Here is a 20,931-nt window from a genome sequence, read left to right as displayed (position 1 = left end):
ATTGGAATAGAAGAATAAGGAAATCTTGCTACAACTGTACAGGGCTACTGTTTGCAGTTTTGGTCTTCTTACCTAAGGAAGGATATACTATTGGAGGTGGTACATCAAAGGTTCACTAGATTAATTCCTGAGATCAGAAGGTTGTTCAATGATGACAGGCCAATTAATTGGGCCTATAGTCTCTGGAGTTTAGAAGAATGAGAGGTGATCTAATTGAAACATATAAGATTCTGAAAGGGCTTCACAAGGTAGACACTGAGAGGTTGTTTCTCCTGGCTGGGCATCTGCATCACAGGGGCACAGTCTCAGGATAAGGGGGCAATCATTTAGGACAGAGCATGAGGAAAAATGTCTGCATTCAGAGGGTTGTGAATCTTTGGAATTCTCTATCCCACAGGTTTGTGGATGCTGCATCATTGACTATATTCAAGGTTGAGATAGACATATTTTTGGTTTCTCAAGGAATCAAGGGATATGGGGGAGTGGGCAGGAAAGTGGAGTTGAGGCAGAAGATCAGCCATGATAATATTGAACAACTCAAGGGACCGTATAGTCTACTCCTGCGCCTATTTCTAATGTTCTTATGTATTTAGAAGGTTTGACAAAATTCAGGCATATGGTATAACTGGAAATATAGCAGGATGGATAGAGCATTGGTTGATGGACAGAAGCAAGTTTAAAGGAAAGGTAGATAGATATTTAATTCAGTGGAAGAGGAGGCTATAAGGGACAGCAGGTCAGTGTGATTAGTTTTGGATTCTTCTGGCAGAGTTGCACAGACATATTTTTATATTTAGAGATACAGCACTGAAACAGGCCCTTCGGCTCAACAAGTCTGTGCCGACCATCAACCACCCATTTATACTAATCCTACGTTAATCCCATATTCCCTACCACATCCCCACCCTTCTCCTACCACTTACCTACACTAGGGGCAATTTACAATGGCCAATTTACCTATCAACCTGCAAGTCTTTGGATGTGGGAGGAAACCGGAGCACCCGGCAGAAACCCACGCAGTTACAGGGAGAACTTGCAAACTCCGCACAGGCAGTACCCAGAATCTAACCCAGGTCGCTGGAGCTGTGAGGCTGTGGTGCTAACATAATGGGGCAAACTGCTTCCTCTGTGCTGTAAACCTTTTTGGTTCCATGGTTCTTCATCCAGCCGCCATCCTCCTAGTTTAGGTTTCCAAATATCCAGGGAACAGGCTTAAAGCGTTTTACCTTTCAAGTATTTTTTTGCAGTGTAAACATTTCACATTAATGCAGTCATTTGCTTTAGGGAAGTAGAAACAGCATCTAGAGAAAAATATGCACTGACACTCCCCTTGCCCGCTGATATATTCAAATGGAAAACTGTATTTGCAAGTCTGGGATAGAAAATTCAATACAATACAAATTTGCAAAAGCAGTTTCAACATTTCACAACAAAGTGCGAAAGAGTGTTACTTTCATTCAAATGTTTACTCCAAGCTTGAAATTATGCCCAGCCTATTTAAACAAATCTGTAATGTTGTTCACCTGTCATGAAGAGCATCATATGAAAATTACTGTGAAGGAAATACCGAGCAGACGATCCGATTTCAGCTGAAGACAGATGTGCCCATTTAACATTAAGTGCATGGATGTATACCCATCATCTTACTTCACACTCTTTCTGTATGGATCACTTCACTCAATTTTTTTTTCTCATTAAGGCATTTTCACACTCTACATGTTGACCTTCAAAATACTTTGTAGCTCCCAAATTATGCACATTTTCTAAAAAATCAATTTTTCAGAATGATTTTATGCATATTTCATAGAATCAAAGAAATTTACAGTACAGAAGGAGGCAACTTGGACCATCGTATCTGTGTCAGCTGAATGATACTGAATATTATAAAAATACCAGTTAGTTTGCTGCAGTGCTGCTGACTGTCCACAACAGGCCAGGACATGAAGTAATTAAATGGGGAATGATGCACCGGCAGGGCAGCAGAACCTTTGGGCGGTGAGTGTAATATTGGAATAGAAAGCATAGCAATTTGGTGAAGTGGGACTTGGAATGGGAATGGATAGGATGTGAGGTCTCAAATTGAAGTAAGGGTAAAAAAAAAAAAACTGGTTCCCTGTTATCTGCCAAGTGAGAACTGCAAAATCTAGGAGAAAAGATAGGAAGAGGTGCTGCTGGCGCTAAGGCCAAGAACACAGGTGTTCTTTTGGCTGAACCTCGGAGCACAAGAATTTCTAAGACACAGACAAGGATGTAGATTGCTTGTCCAACATGTAGTACTGGATAAGCAGAAATTTTCTCCAACTGAACATTGGGAAAACTGAACCCATAGTCTTCGGTTCCTGCTACAAACTCAGTTCCCTAGTCACAAACTCCAACCCTCTCCTTGGCAACTGTCTGAGACTGAACCAGACTCTGGTATCATATTTGATCCCCAGATAAATTTCGACCACATATCAGCATTATCACTAAAATCGCCTATTTCCACCTCTGTAACATCACCTGACTCAGGTCCTGCTCAGCTCATCTGCTGCTGAAACACTCAACCATGCTTTTGCTACCTCTAGACTTGACTATTCCAATTCACTCATGGCTGGCCTCCCAATTCTACCCTCCGTAAACTTGAGGTCATCCAAAACTCTGCAGTACCTGTCCTAAATTGTATCAAGTCTCATTCACCCATCACCCCTGTCCTCGTTGACTTACATTGCTGCCCAGTCAAACAATGCCTCGATTTTAAAACACATATCCTTGTTTCCAAATCCCTCCATGGCCTTGCCCCTCCCTATCCATAACCCCTTCCAACCCTCTGCGATATCTGCACTCACTTAATTCTGGTTAAGGTGGAATGCAGGCATATAAACACATAGACAAACACACACATCCTCTCTGGTTTTTTTTTTAAATGTGCAATGTAAATTTTACCTCAATAAAACTTTGGAAATTTGTCCACTTGTTTTTCAAAATTATTTTGAATAATAGCTACTGAGCAAAAATGTTAGGTGGTAAATCTTATCAGTATATTCCAGGAAATTAGGTACACTGCACATGCTCAGACTGCATAATCCAAATACAGCTCAGAGTCACAGATCTAGGCAAAAATATCATGATAGAAATTGGTCCTCGTTGCACCCATTTTCTGGGTGGGAAATAGGGTGCAAAAGGACCATTTTCGGAGTGCAATATCACATGCTTGCATTAAGCACTGCCATATTAGTAAATCTGGCCTGAAACAGGTGTTAGGCCTTTTACATATGGAAATGAGAGGCCTAATGCATGTTTTAGATCCTCTTACCGAAATTGGTTGATCAGAGAAGCAGTGGTTGGGTCTGCTTTACTTTAATCTTTCACTGTCCCATCCAGCCAGCAATGAACGGTGAGTTTAATTTTTAAATCAATCAGAAATTGTTGCTATGGAGCCAGAAGGAGTAGGAGTGCTCCCAACTCTACCCCCTCCTCTTATATTCTGGCTGCTGTTGCAAGTCAAGGGACTGAGCAATCTTCTTTGCAAAAGGAAGGAGCTGCCTGTGGCCACTGGAACCTCATCTAAATTAAGTAAATGACACCAGAGGGCTAATTCCAGGCCAGTCTCAAGCCTCCTGGTTAGGCCACATGCTATTACCTCAAATCCACATTCAAGTTTTCAGAGAGACTGAAGCCTCAAGTGACAGCTTTAGTAAAAGGCACAAACTAAAGTTCAATGGATAAATTAAATCATGCTATTATCAAATATGTAATATTTGGACTGTTTCATTTCATTTAAACCCTTAATTTGGATTTTATAAATTTCAATTACCGAGGGAAAAAATCCTGACTGAAATATTAGGAATAATTTTAACGTAATCCAGGAAACTGGCATGATCAGATTGCCCAGCTGTTTTACACTCCACCTGATTATACTTTGCATTAACTTTGTGGAAAGTAAAATCAAGTAGCGTGTAAAATGGGGGGCCAATCCTTTCACTCCAGTTTCCTGACAGGTCACAGTTAGGTTAAAATTACTTCCATTAACCTCCATTAACTTGGATAATTTTATTTATGATCATTGAGGTCCAGCAATAAAATATCAATTAAAAAAAAACAATTCAGACAATAGATGAAAACAAGATGAAAAATGAAGCAAAATTTGCATTTTGTCACAGAATTGTTACACACAGGAGGTCATTCAGCCCGTTGTATCTGCGCTAGCTCTCCGAAAGAGCAGTTTACCGAGTGCCACTCCCCAGTCTTCTCCCCATAACCCTGCACATTCTTCTTATTCAGATAACAATCCAATTCCCTCTTGAATGCCTTGATTGAACTTGCCTCCACCACAGTCTCAGGCAGGGCATTCCAGATCCTAACCACTTGCTGCGTGAAAAAGTTTTTCCTCATGTTGCTATTGCTTCTTTTGCCGATTACCTTCAATCTGTACCCTCTTATTCTCGATCCCTCCACCAATGGGAACAGTTTTTCCCTATCTACTCTGTCCAGACTCCTCATGATCTTGAACACCTCTATCAAATCTCTTCTCGACCTTCTCTCCTCCAAAGAAAACAGTCCTAATTTCTCCAATTTATCCACATAACTGAAGTTCTTCAACTCTGGAACCATTCTCATGAACCTTTTCTGCAATGCCTTTACATCTTTCCTGAAGTACAGTGCCCAGAACTGGACACAATACTCCAGTTGAGGCTGAACCAGTCCATGTACACCACATAAACAGCATTTCCCTGATCAACCTTTTCTGTTACTCATTTAGACTTTCCATGCCTTTAAGAATCCCTTAATTGAGAGGCTTGATAACTGGTAATGAGAATTAATAGGAATTATTGGCAGCAGCACTGGAGCTACACTTTTATCTAATTTACATTAGCTTGTGGCTATTCTACAGCATTCAATTAGCTAGTTAATTGCATAACATTGGTTTAGTTTAAGTGCAGAATATTAATTAATTGCACTGGCTTTCTTCATTAAGTTATTGCACAGTATTCAACAAGCAGCTTTCATACTTTCTTATTCAACCAAGGATTCTATGGCCTGGATTTTCAATCCGGGGTCGGGAACCCGACACACGTACCATTTTTGGGTCCTGACCCCGTGTCGCATCAGTGTCGGGGATATAACATGATTTTAAAATGCAAAGGACCTAATTGGCCCAGGGGTGAGTTCAGCGTCCAATGAATGGCACCGGGAGCTGCCTGGAGGCGGGAGTTAGAAACGGAGGGTCTTTTGAAAAGGTGAGTGACAGCCATGACTATTCACTGCGGAGAGCACGCAGGAGGGTTCACAGAGGCCAACATTGGCACAAGCAGGTGTCCACAGGTGGCCCAAAGATTTCCAATGCCTCTCTTGAGGTGTTAACCGAGGCAGTTGCTGAGAGGCGATAGATATTGTTCCTGGTGTCTAGCAGAAGAAACAGAGGAAATCCACCCAGAGCCACCAAAAGGGACTGGATGGAGATGGCGCTGGAGGTTAACTGTACAGAATTACAGAAGCGTTACAGCACAGAAGGAGGCCATTCGGCCCATCGTGTCCACACTGGCTCTCTGAAAAGAGAAATTCCCTCAGTTCCTTCTCCTCATAACCCTGCAGATTCTTCCTCTTTATATAACTGTCTAGTTCCCTTTTGAATGCTTCAATTGAACCTGCCTCCACCACGTTCTCAGGCAGCGCATTCCAGACCTTAATCACTCGCTGCTTGAAAAAGTTTTTCCTCATGTCACTTTTGCTCCTCTTACCAAATACTTTAAATCTATGCCCTCTCATTCTTGATCCTTTCACATGTGGAACAGTTTCTCTCTATCTACTCTGTCCCGACCCCTCAAGATTTTGAATACCTCTATCAAATCACCTCTCAGCCGTCTCTTCTCCAAGGAAAACAGTCCCAACTTCTCCAATCTACCTTCAGAACTGAAATTCCTCATCCCTGGAACCATTCTCATGAATCTCTTCTGTACTCTCTCCAATGCCCTCACCTCTTCCCTCAAGAGCAGTGCCCGAATTGGACACAATACTCCAGCTGAGGCTGAACTAGTGTCTGATACAAGTTCAACATACTTCCTTGCTCTTGTACTCTATGCCCCTATTAATAAAGCCAGGATACTGTATGCTTTATTAACTGCTCTCTCAATCTGTCCTGCCGCCTTTAATGACTTATGCACATAAACATCCAGGTCCCTCTGCTCCTGCACCCCTTTAGAATTGTGCCTTTTATTCTATATTGTCTCTCCTTGTTCTTCCTAACAAATTGAATCACTTCACATTTCTCTGCATTGAACTTCATCTGCCACCAGTCTGCCCATTCCACCAACTTGTCTATGTCCTTTTGAAGTTATGCACTATCCTTCTCACAGTTCACAATGTTTTCAAGTTTCGTATAATCTGCAAACTTTGAAATTGTGCCCTGTACACCAAGGTCTAGGTCATTAATAGATATTAGGAAAAGCAAGGGTCCCAACACTGATCCCTGGGGAACTCCACTACAAACCTTCCTCCAGCCTGAAAAACATCCAGTAACCACTACTCTTTGTTTTCTGTCACTCAGCCATTTTGGTATCCATGTTGCTACCATCCCTTTTATTCCATGAGCTACAAGTTTGCTCACAAGTCTGTTGTGTGGCATTGTATCAAATGCCTTTTAAAAGTCCATGTACACCACATCAACAGTATTGCCCTCATCAACCCTCTCTGTTACCTCCTCACAAAACTCCAGCAAGTTAGTTAAACATGATATTTCCTTAAGAAACCATTGCGGCTTTCCTTAATTAATCCGCATTTTTCCATGTGACTATTGATTTTGTCCCAAATTATTTTTTCTAGACTTTTTCCTCGCCTGAAATTAAACTGACTGGCCTGTAGTTGCTGAGCTTATCTTTACACCCTTTTTTGAACAAGGGTGTAACGTTTACAATTCTCCAGTCCTCTGGCACCACCCCTGAGTCTAAGGAATACTGAAAAATTATGGCCAGCTCCTCTGCGATTTCCACCATCCCTTCCTTCAGTATCCTTGGATGCATCACATCCGGCCCTAGTGCTTTATCCACTCTAAGGTCAGACAGCCTATCTAACACTTCCTCTTTATCGATCTTAAACCCCTCTAGTTTCTGACTTACCTCCTCTTTCACCATTGTCTGGGTTGCATCTTCTTGCTTGGTACAGACATTGAATACCTCAGCAATGCCTTTTGCCTCCATGTGTAAATCCCATTTCTGGTCTCTAATTGTCCCCACTCCTTCTTTTACCACCCTTTTACTATTTATATGCCTATAGAAAACTTTGGGATTTCCTTTAATGCTAGCTGCCAGTCTCTTCTCATGCTTTCTCTTTGGCTTCTCTTATTTGTTTTTTCACTTCCCCTCTGGACCTTTTATATTCAGCTTGGTTCTCAATAGTATTTTCTGGCATCTGTCATAAGCACACTTTTTCTTCTTTATCTTAATCTCTACCTCTTTTGTCATCCAGGGAACTCTGGATTTGTTTGATCCAATTTTCCCCTTCGAGGGAACATACCTTGACTGTGCCCGACCTATCTCTTCTATGAAAGTAGCCAATTGCTCATCTATCGGTTTTTCTGCCAGCTTTTGACTCCAATTTATTCACCCAGCTCCATTCTTACCTCACTGAAGTTGGCCTTCCTCCAGTTAATTATTCTTACCCTGGATTGCTCTTTGTCCTTTTTCATAGTCAGCTTAAACCTTGTGATACAATGATCACTATCCCCTAAGTGCTCTCCTACTGATACTTGATCCACTTGGCCCACCTCATTCCCAAGAATCAGGTCTAGCAGTGCCTCCTTTCTTGTTGGACTAACAACATACTGTTGTAGAAAAGTTTCCTGAACACACTCTAGGAACTCTTTCCCCTCACTGCCCCTTATACTACTATTATACCAGTCTATATTTGTCCCCCATTAAAACTACCCTGTAATTTTTTCACCTCTCTGTAATTTCTTTGCAAATTTGTTCCTCCATGGCCTTCCCACATAACTAGCAGCCTACAGACAACACCGAGCAATGTAATTGTACCTTTTTTGTCCCTTAGCTCCAGCCAAATTGCTTCTGTCTTCTGTCCCTCTGGGACATCCTTTTCCTCCAGCACTGCAATGCTTTCCTTAATCCATACTGCCACCCCTCCCCTTCTTTCCCTTTCCTATCTTTCCTGAACACCTTGTATCCAGGAATATTTAATGCCCAGTCCTGCCCTTCTTTGAGCCAGGTCTCTGTTATTGCCACAACATTATATTTCCACATGGCAATCTACACCTGTACCTCACTAGTCTTATTAACCACACTCCATGCATTCACATACATGCACATTAACCCTGATTCAGACATTATTACTTTCTCCCTTACTCTGACCCCACCTAATAACGTACTATTCCCTCCTCTCATGCTATCTATCTCCCCCAGTATTCTGTGCACCTTGGTATTCCTCTGTAATACTTGCTCCTGGTTCCCACACCCCTGACTAGTTACCAGTTTTGCTTCCCTCCAATCTGAGCTCCCTCTTAGGTTCCCACCACCCCCCTGACAATTTAGTTTAAACCCTCCCTAACAGCACCAGCAAATCTGCCTGCAAGGATATTCGTCCCAGTCCTGCTAAGATACAACCCGTCCATCTTGTACAGGTCTCACCTGCCCCAGAACCAGTCACAATGTCTTAGAAATCCTATGCCCTCCCTCCTACACCAGTTCTCCAGCCACATGTTCAATCGTTCAATTCTCCTACTACTGTGCTCACTTGCACTTGGGACTGGGAGTAATCCTGAGTACTCCTTTTGAGGTCCTGCTTTTTAATCTCTTTCCTAGCTCCCTAAAATCTGCTTTCAGGACCTCATCCCCCTCCTTACCTATGTCATTGGTGCCAATGTGGACCACAACCTTTGGCTGTTCACCCTCCCCCAGAAGAATGTCCTGCAGCCTCTCCATGACATCCTTGAACCTGGCACCAGGGAGGCAACACACCATCCTGGAGTCATGTTTAGTGCCATATAAATGCATCTCTGTTCCCCTAAATAATGAATCCCCTATAACTACTTCTCTTCCACTCCTCTTCCTCCCCTCCTGTGCAGCTGAATCACCTCTGGAGCCACAAACTTGGCTGTGCCTGCACTCCTGTGAGGAACCATCACCCTCACCAGTATCCAAAATGGAAAACCGATTAGCGAGTGAGATCATATCAGGGGACTCCTGCACTATCTGCCTGGTTCTCTTAGACTGCCTGGTGGTCATTCATTTCCTATCTGCCTGCATGCTCCTAATCCGTGGTGTGACCACCTCCCTAAACGTGCTATCCATGTAGTCCTCTGCCTCGCGGATGCACAACAGTGACTCCAGCCACCACTCGAGTTCCAAAACCCGGAGCTCAAGCTTCCGCATCTGGTGACACTTCCTGCAGATGTGTTTGTCTCGGACACATGGTGCGTCCATGACTTCCCACATGCCACAGGCTGTACATTCCACTTGACAAAGCTCCCCTGCCATACCTTAACTTTACAGACTATTTATTATAAGTAGAATAGCTTACCAGTTACTCACCAAACAGTTCCTTCCACTGCACTGAAGCAAGAACCAAATACTGGAGGGTTAAAGAAGTAGAAAAAAAAAAGGAAAAATGGATCACAGGAATGATCAGAAGGATGTGGGTCCAATATCAGAAAAGATTCAATGAGCTGATAAGGTCTGGCAAGGTGAATGGCAAGTGAGACCCAGGTGACAGGTCTCCACTCTGTACACCCCAGCATGCACATGAGCTGACCAGACTGAGTTCCCATTGTTCTCCCTATCATTGTCAGATCAAGTGGCCAGTTGCATCACTGAGAAGTCAGCCGCCCTCACAAACGCCCATATATGTTCTGATGAAAGGTCACACACCTGAAACATTAACTCTAATTCTCTCTCCACAGATGCTGCTCGACCTGCTGAGTATTTCTAGCCCTTTCTGTTTTTATCTCACATATCGGGTGACATTGATAAGTGGGCATCACTGAGGAGTGCGACAGCTCTTGTCAATGTCATGCTGTAATAGGAGAGAGTGGCCAGGTCACCCAGACATCATTCTCGCCTCATCCTGCAAGAAAAAAGAGCCCACAATAATCACAAGATGTCTCTTATGGGTGGTGGTGTGGCGGACCTGCACAATCTGACAGCGATGTAAGAGGCCAAAATGAACATTGTGAGGGTGCCATAGTGTCAGGTCGTAGGCAATGGCAAGACAGGAAGCTGTGAAGAGCAGGTTCATTTGATTACTCTGTCTTCAGGTGAAGGGCATGAAGGCAACTCCTGTCTGACGCTGCTGTGGCTCTTCAACCACTGTCATCTATGGGGTTGGTTCTGCTGATGCACCTGCTGAGTAGCCCGAGTTCTCATCACCATCTTCTTGTTTTTCCCACAGGACCAGTAGCATGTCCCAGCACAGTCATCACTGGCCTCCTTGGCAGGGAGAGATGCTTCAGAGACTGCACCATCACATCATACCTCCACACCTTCCATCAGCACAGACACATTCACCTCGATTAGTCCTAAATCAAGGGGCAAATTTCACAGACCCCACCCCGACACCAGGCGTTATGGTGGTGGGGGTCAGAAAACGCCTCTGGGAGAGGCCTCGATGCCAGGGAGGGCCGGATCCACATTGCCGGCGGCGGCGAGGCCTCATGGCGGCCCCCAAGCTTAGAATGGGGAGCAATGGGTGAGCAGCACAGCACGAGTGAGTGGAAGGAGGAGAGTGAGGCAGAGTCAGCTGTGGGCATTCCCCTTCGGAGGACGGAGGACAGATACAGCCATGCTTCACTGGGCGAAAATGCTGAGCCTCGGGTGTCACACACAAGGAGGAATTTTCTGGGGCATCAGAGGCAGATGAGTTCCCAAATGTTGGAAATCCTGAGGCATTGCAGAGCCATGAGCAGATAATGGAGGAGTCCATGCAGCACATGTGCATCATCATGACTAAGGTATTTGAGCTCCTCCACTGAGAGAGTGGCCAACCTCTTGGAGAGCTATATGCAGCAACATTCTGAGTGGATGCAGGAGCAGTCTACTGATATGCACAGAAAGAGTGAGACTCTTTGTTGCATGGACCACTCAGTGTCGCTGATGGCATAGAGACACATGGAGTGGATGCCAGCTGCGTCCCATCTGGTGGACGTACCCAGCCTGCAGGACCGACACTTACCTTCCGGGAGCAGAGTGGACATGCAGGGAGAACGCCGAGTGAGAGAAGAGGATAAATTGAGCCCGAGGATCAAGGCCCAGTAACTTACCTTCCAGGAGCGGAGAGTAGCGGAGCGGACCTGTGGGGAGAACGCTGAGAGCAGTCCAGGCGTGCCGGAGTTTGAAAAACTCAACAGTGACATCACAGGAAAACTACAAGGTGAATGGTTCATGAGTAACAGCTGTTAGTACATGTAAATAGCTTTAAAAGAATCAGGGAAAGTTCTTTGTTTTATACTTACCTTATAAGTGATAAGGTTAGTTCTACAAAAGTGTCTCTTTTTTTTAAATTAGTGTAATTTATTTAGGACTTTAGATTGTAGTAGGTAGTGTTTGGAGTAGAACTAGGCACCTAGTGTAACTAATATTTTTTAAAGGGAGTACCTAATTAATCTAAAGGTAAGTCATGGCAGGAGCACTTGCACCCGTGATATGCTCCTCCTGCGCTTTGTGGGAAGTCAGGGACGCTTCCAGTGTCCCTGACGACCATGTGTGCAGGAAGTGTATCCATCTGCAGCTACTGGCTACCCGCATTACGGAGCTGGAATTGCGGGTGGATTCACTGTGGAGCATCCGCGATGCTGAAGACGTCGTGGATAGCATGTTTATCGAGGTGGTCACACCACAGGTAATGGCTGCACAGGCAGAAAAAGGATGGGTGACTACCAGGCGGAGTAGTAGGTGCAGGCAGGTAATGCAGGAGTCTCCTGTGGCCATCCCCATCTCAAACAGATATACCGCTTTGGGTACAGTTGGGATGGATGGCCTCCCAGCCATCCCAGAGGGAAAGCAGCGACAGCCAAGTTTGTGGCACCACAGATGGCTCTGCTGCACAGCAGGGAGGAAAAATGACTGGGAGAGCCATACTAATAGGAGATTCAATTGTAAGGAGAACAGACAGGTGCTTCTGTGGCCGCAAACGAGACTCCAGGATGGTATGTTGCCTCCCTGGTGCTAGGATCAAGGCTGTCTCGGAGCGGCTGCAGGACATTCTGAAAGGGGAGGATGAACAGCCAGTGGTCGTGCTACATGTCGGTACCAACAACATTGGTAGAAAAAGGGATGAGGTCCTGCAAGATTAATTTAAGGAGTTAGGAGCTAAATTAAAAAGCAGGACCTCAAAGGTAGTAATCTCAGGATTACCTCCTGTGCCACGTGTTGGTGAGTATAGGAACAGGAGAATAGATCAGATGAATGCGTGGCTGGAGAAATGGTGCAGGAAGGAGGGATTTAGATTCCTGGGACATCGGAACCGGTTCTGGGGAAGGTGGGACCTGTACAAGCGGGACGGTTTACACCCAGGCAGGACTGGAACTGATGTCCTCACAGGGGCGTTTGCTAGTGCTGTTGGGGAGGATTTAAACTAGAGTGGCAGGGGGATGGGAACCTGAGTGGGGAGACTCAGGAGGAGGAAACAAGGATAGAGACGAAAGACGAGAAACAAAAAGACAAAAGTGGAAGGCAAAGAAATCAAGGGCAGGAAACAAATAGAGCCACGGTGCAAAATAATGCTAAGATGACTAAGAATGTTAAAAAGACAAGCCTAAAGGCATTGCGTTTCAATGCACGGAGTATTTGCATTAAGGTAGGTGAATTAACCGCACAAATAGACGTAAATAGATACGATATAGTTGCGATTACGGAGACATGGCTGCAGGGTGACCAAGGATGGGAACTGAACATCCAAGGATATTCAATATTTAGGAAGGACAGGTAAAAAGGGAAAGGAGGTGAAGTAGCATTGTTAGTAAAAGAGGAAATCAATACAATAGTGAGGAAGGATATTAGCTCAGAGAATCCTGATGTAGAATCTGTATGGGTGGAGCTAAGAAGCACCAAGGGGCAGAAAACATTGGTGGGGGTGCTCCAGAAACAGCAGTGGTGATGTAGAGGATGGCATTAAACAGGAAATTAGAGAAGCATGCAATAAGAGTGAAACTGTAATTATGGGTGACTTTAATCTACATAAAGATTATACAAACCAAATTAGCAATAATAATGTAGAGGAGGAATTCCTGGAGTGTGTACGTAATGGTTTTTTTGGACCAATACATTGAGGAACCAACTAGAGAACAAGCCATCCGAGACTGGGTATTTTGTAATGAGAAAGGATTAGTTAACAATCTTGTTGTGTGGGACCCTTGGGGAAGAGCAACCATAACATGATAGAATTCTTGATTAAGATGGAGAGTGAGAGAGTTGATTCCGAGACTCAGATCCTGAATCTAAATAAAGGAAACTATGAAGGTATGAGGCGTGAGTTGCTATGATAGATTGGGGAACGTTACTTTAAGGGTTGACAGTGGATAGGCAATGGCCAGCATTTAAAGAGCACATGGATGAATTACAACAATTGTTCATTCCTGTCTGGCACAAAAATAAAACAGGAAGGGTGGCTCAACTGTGGCTTACGAAAGAAATTAGGGATGGTATTAGATCCAAGGAGGAGAAATATAAAATGACCAGAACAAGCAGCAAACCTGAGGATTGGGAGCAGTTTAGAATTCAGGAAAGGAGGACAAAGGGATTGATTAAGAAGGAGAAAATAGAGTATGAGAGTAAGCTTGCAGACAGCATAAAAACTGACTGTAAAAGCTCCTATAGATATGTGAAGAGACAAAGATTAGTGAAGACAAATGTGGGTCCCTTTCAGTCAGAAACAGGGGAATTTATAATGGGGAAAAAAGAAATGGCAGACCAATTAAATACATACTTTGGTTCTGTCTTCACAAAGGAGGACACAAATTACCTCCCAGAAATGTTGGGGAGCATAGGGTCTAGTGAGAAGGAGGAACTGTATGAAATCAGTAGGAAAATGGTGTTAGCAAAATTGATGGGATTGAAGGCCGATAAATCCCCAGGGCCTGACAATCTATATCCCAGAGTACTTAAGGAAGTGGCACTGGAAATTGTAGATGCAATGCTGGTCATTTTTCAAAATTCTATAGACTCCGGAACAGTTGCAATGGATTAGAGGGTAGCTAATGTAACCCCACTATTTAAAAAAGGAGGTAGGGAGAAAACAGGGAATTATAGACCAGTTAGCCTGACATCAGTAGTGAAGAAAATGCTAGAGTCCATTATAAAAATGTAATAGCAGAGCACTGGGAAAACAATGACATGATCGGACAAAGACAACATGGATTTACGAAAAGAAAATCATGCTTGACAAATCTACTGGAATTTTTTGAGGATGTAACTAATAGAATAGATAAGGGAGAGCCAGTGGATATGGTGTATTTGGACTTTCAGAAGGCTTTTGATAAGGTCCCACGTAAGAGATTAGCTTGCAAAATTAAAGCACATGGGATTGGGGATAAGGTACTGACATGGATAGAGAACTGGTTGGCAGACAGGAAACAAAGAGTAGGAATAAACAGGCCTTTTTCTGAGTGGCAGGCAGTGACTAGTGGGTGCCGCGGGGATCAGTGCTAGGACCCAGCTATTCACAATATATATTAATGATATAGATGAGGGAATTAAATGTAATATATCCAAGTTTGCAGATGACACAAAGCTGTGTGGGAGTGTAAGATGTGAAGAGGATTCAGAGAAAGTCCAGTGTGATTTGTACAGGTGGAGTGAGTGGGCAAATACATGGCAGATGCAGTATAATGTGGACAAATGTGAGGTTATCCACTTTGGCGGCAAAAACAGAAAGGCAGATTGTTATCTGAACAGAGATAGATTGGGAAAGGGAGAAGTGCAGCGAGACCTGGGTGTCCTTGTGCACCAGTCGCTGAAAGTAAGCATGCAGGTGCAGCAGGCAGTTAACAAGGCAAATGGTATGTTGGCCTTCATAGCGAGAGGATTCGAGTACAGGAGCAAGAATGTCTTGATGCAATTATACAAGGCCTTGGTGAGACCACATCTGGAATATTGTGTGCAGGTTTGGTCTCCTCATCTGAGGAAGGATGTTCTTGCTATGGAGGGAGTGCAGCGAAGGTTCACCAGACTGATTCCTGGGATGGCAGGACTGACGTATGAAGAGAGATTGGGTCGATTAGGCTTGTATTCGCTAGAGTTTAGAAGAAAGAGAGGGAATCTCATCGAAACCTACAAAATTCAAACAGGACTGGACAGACTAAATGCAGGAAGGATGTTCCCGATGGCGGGGGAGTCCAGGACCAGGGGTCACACATATGGTCACAAGGATAAGGGGTAAGCCATTTAGGACTGAGCTGAGGAGAGATTTCTTCACCCAGATAGTAGTGAACCTGTGGAATTCTCTACCACGGAAAGCAGCTGAGGCCAAATCATTAAATATATTCAAGAAAGAGTTAGATATAGTTCTTATGGCTAATGGGATCAAGGGATACGGGGAGAAAGCAGGAACAGGTTACTGAGTTTGGATGATCAATCATGATCATATTGAATGGAGGAGCAGGCTCGAAGGGCCGAATGTCCTATTCCTGCTGCTACTTTTCTATGTTTCTATGTTTCTATGACATGAACGGACTGAGTCAGCCAAGGGGGCTGATAAGGGGACCACCCCTTAGGGGACACCAGCATCATCCCTCACCTCTGTGGCCCCTCTGACTGAGGAACTATCCATGCTGCAAGGCCCAGTGACAGAGGCTGCCCCTGCAAGGAAGTAGTTACAACAGCTTGTGGAGGAGCCCCCAATGGGCACCTCTTTGACAAGGATGGAAGCCACAGGCATCTAATCTACCTGCAGAGACAATAGAGCAGGCTACCTCCATCTCATCCTCTGCCATAGGGGGAGCACCTTGTGGAAGTGAGCATGAGCGCAAGGCGCTGCGTTGTTTGCACTTTTTGAGTCACATGGTGGATTTCTCTGAATTTGTTTGGTCATTTATTTATCCTTTCATAATAATAATAATTGCCCATGATCTGAACAATCTTGTCATGGTTGATGACAAAAGTGAAATGCAGGTGGTGGAGTGGAGGGGGGTGTCTGGTTCTGGTTTGGCTCCATGGTTTGTGATGTGGTAGAATGTTGGCAGTCGAGACTCCATTCTCAATGCATTTTGGTGGCACTGGCTTTCCTAAGATCTGTGTGCGTTCTGGATAATCTCTGTCTCTGATGGAAGTTGAACAACAGAGTCATCTGTCATAAGGGCTGCGAGGCAGTCAAGTGAAACGTTGCTGAGTCAGCATCGCCCTTGTGACCAAGCCACCCTGCCAATCGCCATGAGGCCTGGGACAGCCTTGGCAGTTTTCCTCCAATGCCTGGGCACTGGGCTCCTCTGAAGCGCCTCCTTCATCCTCCTCTTCCTCTTCTTCAAAGTTACGAGCGGCATGGACAGAGTGGATAGTCAGAAGCTTTTTCCCAGGGTGGAAGAGTCAGTTACTAGGTGACATAGGTTTAAGGTGAGAGGGGCAAAGTTTAGAGGGGATGTGCGAGGCAAGTTCTTTACACAGAGGGTGGTGAGTGCCTGGAACTTGCTGCCGTGGGAGGTGGTGGAAGCAGGTACAATAGCAACGTTTAAGAAGCATCTTGACAAATACATGAATAGGATGGGAATAGAGGGATACGGTCCCCGGAAGTTTAGGCAGGCATCAAGATCGGCGCAGGCTTGGAGGGCCGAATGGCCTGTTCCTGTGCTGTACTGTTCTTTGTTCTTTGTTCTTCTTCCTCCTCCCAATTCTCTTCCAAGGAAGGGTGGCATTTCAAGTCCTCCCCGAGGAAGATCCAGTATTCTCAATATCCAATATATCCAAACTAATTTGCAACTCTGCTGTCATACGCCCACTGCAATTATAGTTGGATTGCCAGCCCTAAATCAGAAGTGAGTACTTACAGCTACTTAAATAACTCATAAAAATTATATAAAATAAAGAAAAACTAGATAAGAACCTTATTTGTCTTTTCAATTGGATAACACCACATTTAATCATCACTTAAGCTATTGACACGAAAATGGTCATGCGCATTTATACCTTGTAATATTTTGCTACCAAACCAGTCCATTACAATTTCTCACAGCTTCGTCTAAATGGGCAATAGAATTACAACAAAGTCACAGCAGATAGTAACTGTATCATTTGATAGTGGATTATTTGCCAAAAGGTTTATTTTGAAGGTTCATTATATTGGAGTGAAAAACTATTCTGACGTCACTTTTTTTTGTTTTCAGGTGGTGAAGGAAGGAAATGATTAGCAAACTCAGAATGCCAATGGCATAATTCTCTAAAATCATATTCATGCAAAAATAGTGCACACAGCAATAAGTCGGTTGTTGAAAGCTGCAGATAGATTCTCTCTGTTCAAAAGCATAGCTTCAACAAATCTATGTCATTTAGTCATGTAGAAAAGACTGGCAGTGAATAGTTATCTAGTTAATAACTAATAAATGTGCCATATAATCTACAGGAGTTTTCATATCATATTTGTTACATAGCAATCTTCTTCTTCTTTGGCCTCCTTGTCTCGGGAGACAATGGGTAAGTGCCTGGAGGTGGTTAGTGGTTTGTGGAGCAGCGCCTGGAGTGGCTATAAAGGCCAATACCAGAGTGACAGACTCTTCCACAGGTGCTGCAGAAAAAATTGGTTGTCGGGGCTGTTACACAGTTGGCTCTCCCCTTGCGCTTCTGCCTTTTTTCCTGCCAACTGCTAAGTCTCTTCGACTCGCCACACATTAGCCCCGCCTTTATGGCTGCCCGCCAGCTCTGGCGATCGCTGGCAACTGACTCCCACGACTTGTGATCAATGTCACAGGACTTCATGTCGCGTTTGCAGACATCTTTAAAGCGGAGACATGGACAGCTGGTGGGTCTGATACCAGTGGCGAGCTCGCTGTACAATGTGTCCTTGGGGATCCTGCCATCTTCCATGTGGCTCACATGGCCAAGCCATCTGAAGCGCCGCTGACTCAGTAGTGTGTATAAGCTGGGGATGTTGGCCGCCTTGAGGACTTCTGTGTTGGAGATGCGGTCCTGCCACCTGATGCCAAGGATTCTCCGGAGGCAGCGAAGATGGAATGAATTGAGACGTCGCTCTTGGCTGACATACATTGTCCAGGCCTCACTGCCGTAGAGCAAGGTACTGAGGACACAGGCTTGATACACTCGGACTTTTGTGTTCCATATCAGTGCGCCATTTTCCCACACTCTCTTGGCCAGTCTGGACATAGCAGTGGAAGCCTTTCCCATGCGCTTGTTGATTTCTGCATCGAGAGACAGGTTACTGGTGATAGTTGAGCCTAGGTAGGTGAACTCTTGAACCACTTCCAGAGCGTGGTCGCCGATATTGATGGATGGAGCATTTCTGATGTCCTGTCCCATGATGTTCGTTTTCTTGAGGCTGATGGTTAGGCCAAATTCGTTGCAGGCAGCCGCAAACCTGTCGATGAGTCTCTGCAGACACTCTTCAGTGTGAGGTGTTAATGCAGCATCGTCAGCAAAGAGGAGTTCCCTGATGAGGACTTTCCATACTTTGGTCTTCGCTCATAGACGGGCAAGGTTGAACAACCTGCCCCCTGATCTTGTGTGAAGGAAAATTCCTTCTTCTGAAGACTTGAACGCGTGTGAGTGCAGCAGGGAGAAGAAAATCCCAAGCAGTGTAGGTGCGAGAACACAGCCCAGTTTCACGCCACTCAGGATAGGAAAGGGGAATATGGAAACATTAATTGAATTGACAAGTTATATTAAATTCAAAAGAAGAAACATTGATCAGAGACTACAAATGATTTAGTGAAGGATGCTACAGATGGTATATATAGATTTTATAAGCCAATGTATTTACTTTCATTACATTGCATTACTGGAACTGAGTATCATGATTCAAAACACTTTCTCAATTATAGGATAAAAGCAAAATACTGCGGATGCTGGAAATCTGAAACAAAAACAAGAAATGCTGGAATCACTCAGCAGGTCTGGCAGCATCTGTGGAAAGAGAAGCAGAGTTAACGTTTCGGGTCAGTGAACCTTCTTCGGAACTGACAAATATTTAAAAAGTCACAGATTATAAGCAAGTGAGGTGGGGGTGGGGCAAGAGATAACAAAGGAGAAGGTGCAGATTGGACCAGGCCACATAGCTGACCAAAAGGTCACGGAGCAAAGGCAAACAATATGTTAATGGTGTGTTGAAAGACAAAGCATTAGTACAGATTAGGTGTGAATACACTGAATATTCGGTATTGTCTGACCAAGAGCCTTGAGTGAAGAGACATTACCTGCAACTGACAGAAATACAGTTGCATGGTCCAGACGGGATACAACTGCAAGTAAAAGGCAAACTCCAAGCAACTCTTCAGCATAGAGGCAGACAACTGGTAGAGACCTTATTATATGTCTTACACAATCAAGAATTTTGTTTGCTGAGCAGGACTGCATGCTTGGAACTGCAATTGATTGAGAAGGCAGCCAAAGTCAAGCAAACAAAGGTAAACAATTCCTTCCACTGGTCAGCTGATGTATTATTGAGGGCAACCATAGATCATCCATCACAGGAAGATGCAAATTTCGTATATGACATAGAGTCATACTCTCAACACACAGCACAAAGTTGGCCATCACGCACACAGAAGTTGGGAGAAGTACGACAAGCACAGAAGAATAACTAAGAGTGCATTTGCATTGGACAATATGATACACATGGGTGACCACAGGGAGAACAATTAAGACATTCCATAAGTATAGGAATACTTCACCATAATTGACGACTTTATTAGTTTACACCAACAGAATTGTTATTTCTACTTCAATTAGATCCGTTATCTTAGATCGATTATATCAAGGCCATTTGGATATAACCAAGTGCAAAGCAAGAGCACAGTCTTTGGTATGGTGGCCTGGGGTATCTAAGGATATTGAGACCATGATCAACAACTGTCAGACATACGTGATACAGAGGCAAGAACAGCACGAACTGTTGTTAACTACCCAATTTCAACTAGACCTTGGCAAAGGTTAGGCATGGATTTATTCATGTTTGGTGGGAAATCATATATTATGATTATCGATACATTTCCAGGTGGATAGAAGTCCAACAATTACATTCTATGACCACCGAGGTAGTTATCAGAATGCTTATGGACATCTTCGCGACACATGGGATTCCGGATGAAATATTATCAGACAACGGACCACAGTTCATGAATTAATGTTTTATCCAGTTTGCCATGAAGATGGGCTTTCAGCATCTTACGAGCTCACTGAGGTATCCACAGTTCAATGGTGAGGCAGAATGAGGTGTGAGAACCATAAAATCTTTGCTCAAGAAAAATGAAGATCTTCTTACCTCACTCTTACTTTATCGTTCAACACCACTGCTGTGCAGATTATCACCAACAGAATTACTAATGGGAAGGAAGTTTGGAACACAGCTTCCAGTATTGCCTCAACAATTAATGCCAGGATTGAAGACTCAAAACTACAAGAAAGTTGGAGAAAGAGAAAACTCCTACAGAAGGAAACAAACCCAGAGTTACAATTGGAAATTTTGAGCGAGAAGCTTACCTAAATTAAACAATGGTCAAAAAATTTGGATACATGACCTGGAATGAGAAGGTACAGTAATCCATAAACATGAGGACTATCAGTGATCGTATGTTATATAAACAGATGAAGGGAATATATTATTTGGGATAGAAATGCAAAACTGTACCCATGTGCCTCCTGGCTTTCTGTAGTCATGTGACCTCTACCATGAGGCACTCACTGCAGGCATCCATCAGAAGGCAGTTCAATGAAGATACAGTATAAGCAAGACTGTTGTCCTGTGAGCTTGTAACATGGTGGCACAGTGGACCTGAGATTGAGTGTTGAAGAGCTG

Source organism: Heterodontus francisci, chromosome 5, assembly GCF_036365525.1.
Source record: "Heterodontus francisci isolate sHetFra1 chromosome 5, sHetFra1.hap1, whole genome shotgun sequence".
NCBI lineage: Eukaryota > Metazoa > Chordata > Chondrichthyes > Heterodontiformes > Heterodontidae > Heterodontus > Heterodontus francisci.
This window is presented reverse-complemented; position numbering follows the sequence as displayed.